The 7,774-nt window shown below is 37.7% G+C and overlaps 1 long non-coding RNA gene across 1 annotated transcript; it reads left to right on the top strand.

Annotated features, from left to right (window-relative positions):
* The first annotated feature begins 6,198 nt into the window (after positions 1–6,198).
* Positions 6,199–6,752, top strand: LOC129627345 (uncharacterized). Its single transcript, XR_008702572.1, has 2 exons — positions 6,199–6,391; positions 6,496–6,752. It is a non-coding gene; the product is annotated as an uncharacterized LOC129627345 (long non-coding RNA).
* Positions 6,753–7,774: the final 1,022 nt, after the last annotated feature.

Genomic DNA, 7,774 nt, shown 5'->3' with positions numbered 1-7,774 from the left:
GTCAATTCAGAATCAGTTACTGGGACCAAGAATAAGAGATAATTTGATTGGTCAGAACTGGCTAAATCCAGATGCTATAGCTTGGTACAGGAGGCAGGGTGGACCCCAACTGAGCAGTATGGAATGAAATTTCTAAGAAAAGAGAAGGTCTGATCACAGAAGTAGTGGGAGGTGATTTATGCAGAACAAAAACAACATATGCCCACTGAGTGCTGATTAATAAATGTGTGAGAGTACTCTTTTTGTCTATATAAAGTCTAGATTATACCAAGATATTCTAAAAGATAAAACAATTTGCTGTGATTTTGTTACATATTCAATTTATATTGTATTCTTGCAATTGAAAGCATTCTAATAGATAGAAATGTGCTTTAATGAGATTAACGTTTCCTTTATGATGATGAAATCTTATCACTGGTATATAAGACAAGGCCCTAATATTCACTAGGACAGGGTGACAGGAAAGAAATACTGACTTTATCTAAAGCTTCATCCCATTAAGATGCACATTTAATTATGAAAGGTCTAAAGTATATCCTACGAATACCACTTGACGTTATTGTATGTTCTTTCAAAAGATCATCACTCTGAAACCAACATGGTACTGTGGGCCAGCATAGTACAATAAACCAACAATTACGCTTCAAAAACAAGCAAACTCTTTAAAAAAAGAGATCAGATTTTCAGTTACCAGAGACAGGGATGGGGTGAGGAGGAACTGGATGAAGACAATTTAAAGGTACAAACTTCTAGTTACAAAATAAATAAGTACTAGGGATGTTATATAACATAATAAATATAATCAGCACTGCTGTATGTTCTATATAAAGGTTTAAGAGGGTAAATCCTAATAGCTCTAATAGCAAGGAAAATTTTTTTCTCTTTCTTTAGTTTTGTGTCTATATGGGATGATAAATGATCATTAAACTTATTGTGATAACCTATCCCCCGGTGGCTCAACAGTAAAGAATCTGCCTGCCACGTAGGAGCCACAGAAGACGTGAATTTGATCCATGGGTGGGGAGGATCCCCCGGAAGAGGACATGGCAACCCACTCCAGTGTTCTTGCCTAGAGAATCCCGTGGACAGAGGAGCCTGGCGGGCTACAGTCCACGGGGTCACAGAGTCGGGCATGACTGGAGTGACTTAGCATGCATTCTTGGGTTATGTGAGTCAAATCATTATGCGCTACACCTTAAATTTTTTAAAAAGACCGTAACTCTAATTCTGGGTGTGTTGTTAAAATACAGACTTTGCTAAAATAGTTTTTTTCAATTGGGAATTGTATTTCATGGCTAGGACCTAAAATAGTTTTACCAAAATAGAGACTTGTTTCATAATATCCATTATGGCAAAGCACCATTCTAGAATGGTCTGGGGGCTGCGTAAGGTCAGCATTGTCTCAGGCTCCTTCTATCTCCCTGCCTTGGTATTCTTAGCATCCAGCTTCCATCCCCAAGGTAACTTCATGCTCACAGAGCAACCACCACAGCTCTAGCCATACTATATAGCAAAAAGAAAACAGTACCAGAATAGATGAGTGCGCCTTCCAGATAGATGGTTTCCTTTTAAAGAGAGTCCGTGAACCTCTCCCCTACAGTAACATTTACTTACATGTAACTGATCACCCCACCAATAATGTGAATGAGATATATAATAGTTGTATATCTGGAAGGACTGCTGCTCCCAGAATATCTCTATATTTCATTAGTGACTCTGTCACTAATGAAAAATTGCAGAATGAATATTGGTTTCACAGCTAATAGCTTCTGCCATAGCATTTCTAACTCTGACGTGCCTTAAGTTCAAACGCATAACCCACCACAGTGTCTATATATTAAACAGTGGTAGAAGTCAGTAAAAGCCATAAGCTTGCATGTTTTGACAATTTCTGTATGAACCAAGAATACGTCACCATCATCAAGACTGGAGTTTTATGCTTGAAATTGTTTCTCAATGTTAATTTTGGACAAAGGAATTTAAACATTAGTTGATTAAGAAACAAGCCATGATAAAATTTGAATGAACCTTGAATATTACAACAGGCAAGTAGTTTAGCAGGCTGAATTTAACATTTTTTAAAATGGAATAAACTTTAGTTTAAATCAATCTACAAAGAATCGTACTTAAGGAATTTCAACAAAAAAAGGTAGCGTATGAGTCAGAACAAATGTTAATGCTTACAGAATAAACAGCCCTGTTAGTCAGTATCTGGCATATTTCCACCTGTGTCCAGAAATGAGGACTTTAGAAGTCGATGATTGCTTCCTTGGCTGGTAGAGCTCTGATGGGTGCACTTGTTAACATACTGGGCCAGTTGAGGTTGGTATAAGACATCTCCAAGGGGAGGTACCTAAAATCTAATTGTGCCAGTCAGGAAGGTGACAGCTTATTCAGTTCCAGGTGGATAAAGGTAAAGGGATCTACAGTTACCTGGGGTTAGTAAGCTGAGAAAAATAGGGCTCCTGAACATGCGGAGTGACATGCGCCTCTGAATCTTCTCTACACTGAGCCGTAATATGTTATTTTGAAAATATGATCATTATTATTAAAATAAGGAGTCAATGGCAGAGAGTTTCCTCAAGTTTTATGTGCCCTTATCATTTTTTGCTTCTGTAGGTATATAGATTTATAATAGGATATGTACCTAATTAATTAACTATGTAGCCCTTTGCTAGTCCCTCTGATAAGTGGCCTACTGACCTAGTCAGGCATTATATTTACTTCTCAGAAATTAATATCAATATAGTATCAATATATATCAATATATAATATCAATATAGTATCATATACTACCTTGTGGAAAATAGACAGCTGCTGGGAAGCTGCCGAACAGCACGCAGAGCTCGCTCGGTGCTCTGTGATGACCTAGCGGGCTGGGATGGGGGGTGGGCAGGAGGGGGTCTCAAGAGCGAAGGGATATGTGTATTCAAAGAGCTGATTCACGTCGTTGTACAATAGAAACTCACACATTGTAAAGTAATTATACTACAGTTAAAAAAAAAAGAATAAGAGATGGAAGGCCCGCATTTGTTCACATAGGCAGTAGCCAGGTCTGTCTCCCAGTATTCACTGGTTACCATGAATGATGAGGGAGTGGCTGTTTCTAGGGGCAATTAAAGATGAATATATAATTTTTGTCAACGAAATATATCAGATTTACTATCTTCCAAGTTTTGGTGGTCTCACTAATAGGCTTAAGCAAGCTTACGGACTGCTTCAGAGAACAGTAGTACGAGGGCAGAGTGCTCATTTCCAAAATTATCAAAGATACTTTCCCGTAGTAGTTAGCTAACAGGAGCTGTCTTTACGTAACGTATCAAAGCAAAAGTGAAAATAAAAGTATTCATGCGGCAAAAGTTTGAGCAAATTTGGCTAAATGGTTTTCTTGGGAAGTCCTACAATTATTACTAGGAATATAAACCTTGAGAAAATTTCAACTGAATTCCAGATTATCTATGTATCAAGATTTAAGTTTTATGTATCACTATCAGGCACAGAGAAAACAGATTAAAATTACATATATGTGTGTGTGTGTGTGCACAAACTGTAGCAAGAGGAATGAGAATTTTAAGTAATATATCTCCTTTGGTGGGGGGAGATTAAAAGTGGAAAGAAACTGCAAACCATAATCTGATAAGCGATTAATATAGAAATCCAAAATATAGAAAGAACTCATATGACTCAGTAGCAAAAATCAAATAACCTAGTTAAAAAATTGGCAAAGAATCTGGATAAACATTTCTCAAAGCAGGTATACAAAAGGCCAACAGGTTCATGAAAAGATGCTCAACATCACTCGCCACTGGGGAAATGCAGATTAAAACCACAATGAGATAGCACCTCTTATCTGTTAGAATGCCCATAAACAAAAAGATGTGAGGTAAGAAAAGGGGGCATGGATGTGGAGGAAAGGGAACCTCTGGACACTGTTGATGAGATTATAAATTGCAGCAGCCACTATGGCTAATGATATCTCCATATTATCCTTGAAAAAATTAAAAACAGAATTACATATGAACGAGCAATTCTGCCTCTGAGAACATATTAAAAGGTAATGAAAATATTAACTTGAAAAGATACCCGCACCCCCAAGTTCATAGCAGCATTGTTTACAGTAGCCAAGACATGGAAATGGTCTAAGTGTCCATAGGTGGATAGATGGATAAAGAAACAAGTTGTGGCATATGTATGTATATGTAATATATATGTATACATTATATATATATACACATAATATACGCAGCGAAACATTATTCAGCCCTAAAAAATGAGGACATCCTTCCATTTGTGACAACATGGGTGGATCTTGAAGGCATTATGCTAAGTGAAATGAATCTGAGGGGAAAAGACAAATGTTGTATGATCTCACTTACATGTTAAATCTGAACAAAACTCTAATATAAAAATAGATCAGACTTGTAGTTACTAAAGGTGGTGAAAGGAAGAGATGGGAGGAAGGTGGTCAAAAGACAAGCTTTCAGTTATAAGATGAACAATTACTAGGAATGTAATGTACAACATGACTGTAAGTAACACTTCTGTTTGATATACAAGAATGCAGATAGTTAAATCCTAAGAGCTCTTATCACAAGGAGAAATATTATTTTCCTTCATGCTTTTCTATTTTCTTTTCTTTTTATTGTATCTATATGAGAAGATGAATGTTAGCTAAATCTATATTGGTAATCACGTCATAATATATATAATTCAAACTATCATGCTGTGTGCTTTAAAGAACTGCAAATTAAAACAGTAGCACAGGTTATTTTCACTTGTTAGATTAACAAAAAATGTTTCAGTTCAGTTCAGTTCAGTTCAGTCACTTAGTCGTGTCCAACTCTGCAACCTCATGAATCGCAGCATGCCAGGCCTCCCTTTCCATCACCAACTCTTGGAGTTCGCTCAAACTCATGCCCATCGAGTCGGTGATGCCATCCAGCCATCTCATCCTCTGTCGTCCCCTTCTTCTCCTGCCCCCAATCCCTCCCAGCATCAGAGTCTTTTCCAATGAGTCAACTCTTCACATGAGGTAGCCAAAGTACTGGAGTTTCAGCTTTAGCATCATTCCTTCCAATGAACACCCAGGACTGATCTTAAGAATGGACTGGTTGGACCTCCTTGCAGTCCAAGGGACTCTCAAGAGTCTTCTCTAACACCACAGTTCAAAAGCATCAATTCTTTGGCCCTCAGCCTTCTTCACAGTCCAACTCTCACATCCATACATGACCACAGGAAAAACCATAGCCTTGACTAGATGGACCTTTGTTGGCAAAGTAATGTCTCTGCTTTTGAACAGGCTATCTAGGTTGGTCATAAATATTGCTAAAGGTAATAAGAAATGGGCAACCTCACACTGTGAAGGTAAAGAGTAAAAGAATGTAGGCTTCTTTTCTTTTTAAACTTCTTTTTCTTATGAAAAATGTCAAATGCACATAAGAATAAAGAGAATACTGTAAAGAAATTCTATGTGTGACACCTAATAAATGTCATAGTAACTCTTTGGTATCACCTAATAACTGCTGATTTCTCTGATTAGCTGAAAAAGTATTTTTAGACCTTGTTAGTTATCAAGAACTAGACAAATTCTGTTAGGTCTGTCTTAACTCTTCTAAATTTCTTAATTTAAGATTATCCTTGCTCTTTCTTCCCTTGTATTGGTATGTAAAAAACCAAGTCAACTGTGGAATAGAACATTCCACAATTTTGATTTGTCCTTTATAGTTCCTGTAAATGAGCTTCATTAAGTTTTGGTTCATCAACATTGCAAAATTTTGATTTCTGATTCTATTATCCCTTTAACATTTACTGAGCTAGAATTCTTTCATAAAGAAAAATATTTCCCTTATCAAGTAAGGGAAATTCTGTTATTTAAAAATATGATGCCTGTAGATATGCCAGGATGAGTACTCAATATTGCTCCCTTTCTTAGCAATTTTTATTACGTGTTATTGGTGCCTAGCGTAATCTTTCTGAAAGATAATACATACACACACACAAATTGATGGTTAGTTGTATGTGTTATTTTAACTGGGCCATGGGGTGGCCAGATATCATTTAGTCAAATATTATTCTGGGTGTTTCTGGATGAGATTAACATTCGAATGGGTAGACTGAGTAAATCAGATTGCTCTTCCTAATCAGGTTGTGCCTCATCCAATCAGCTAAAGGCCCGAGTAGCACAAAAGGGCTGACCCTGTTGTGAGCAGAAGGGATTTTGCCATCAAGTAGGATGGACGTTGGCTTTTACCTGCTTTCTAAGGTAAAAGAAACATCAGCTCTTCCTGGGTTTCAGTCTTGTTGGCCTTTGAACTGGCACTGTGCTGTTAATTCTGCAGGTTCTTCAACTTGCTGACTGCCGACCTTGGGATATGTCAGCTTCCATAATCATGTAAGCTAACTTTTTATAATAAATCTCTTTGGGACTTGCTTGGTGGTCCAGTGGTCGAGAACCCGTCTACCAACTGGGGGACATGAGTTCAATCCCTTTTCCAGGAAGATCCTACATGCCGCGGAGCAACTAAACCTGAGCGTTGCAACTACTGAGCCCATGCCTCACGACTACTGGAGCCCACGGGCTTAGAGCGCATGCCTGGCAATGTGAGAAGCCCCCGCAATGAGAAGCCCACACTGCAGCAAAGAGAGTAGCCAACTTGCTACAACTAAACAAAGCCCATGAGCTGCAACTAGAGAAAGTCCAAGTGCAGCAATGAATAAATAATAATAAATCAATCAAAATAAATAGCTAAAGCTCTTTTTTATATTTCCTTATAATACATAACACATTTCTTTATATATATATTATATATATATATGTGTCTATGTGTGTTTTTATGTAACGCTTATGTCTTCTAAAATTCATATGTTGAAATCCCAACTCTTAGTGTGATGATATTTAAAGATGGGACCTTTGGGAGGCAATTGGATCATGAGGGCTCCTATGGCTTTAGTACTCCTATAAAAGAGACCCCCAAGGATCTTCTTCATGCATTCTACCGTAAGGGGACACAGCAAGAAGTTAGCCATCTATGAACTCAGGGAAGGCTCTCACTGGACACCGAATCTACTAGCATCTTGCTAACAAACTTCCCAGCCTCCAAAACTGTGAGTAATAAACTTCAGTTGTTTGTAAGGCACCCAAACCGTGTTATTCTATTATCGAAGTCCAAATAAACTAAGATATATATGCAACACCTTTCTAAGTATAAAAGTGAAAGTGAAGTCGCTCAGTTGTGTCCGACTCTTTGCGACCCCATGGACTGTAGCCTACCAGGCTCCTCTGTCCATGGGATTTTCCAGGCGATAGTACTGGAGTGGGTTGTCATTTCCTTCGCCAGGGAATCTTCCCGACCCAGGGATTGAACCCGGTTCTCCCGCGTTGTAGACAGATGCTTTACCGTCTGAGTCAGTATAATGCTGCTCATTTCTAAATGCCAAATCAGAGCACTGACGTTACAGTGTGGGGCACTCCTAAGTCTGAGAAACTTGGTTTATTTTAATGATAAAACAAACATTACCTGCCACAGGAACTAGAAATTAACAGAAATCTATTCTTTGTTGTTAAGTCTATTTATTTTGGTGCTCTGGGTCAGTCCTTGAAGATGTAAACAACTTGAATTTTGTGATGTTATCTGAATAAACAAATTAATGCAAACTATTTAACAACAAATCTTATGTTAAATAAAAGCGAGTTCTATTGTTAAATTTGTTGTTCAAAAGTTAGAAGCCTCTTGAGCGCCTACTATTTTTTTAAATGTATTTATTTTTAATTGGA

The sequence above is a fragment of the Bubalus kerabau genome, chromosome 14 (assembly GCF_029407905.1).
Source record: "Bubalus kerabau isolate K-KA32 ecotype Philippines breed swamp buffalo chromosome 14, PCC_UOA_SB_1v2, whole genome shotgun sequence".
In the NCBI taxonomy this organism is placed as follows: domain Eukaryota; kingdom Metazoa; phylum Chordata; class Mammalia; order Artiodactyla; family Bovidae; genus Bubalus; species Bubalus kerabau.
This window is presented reverse-complemented; position numbering and strand designations above follow the sequence as displayed.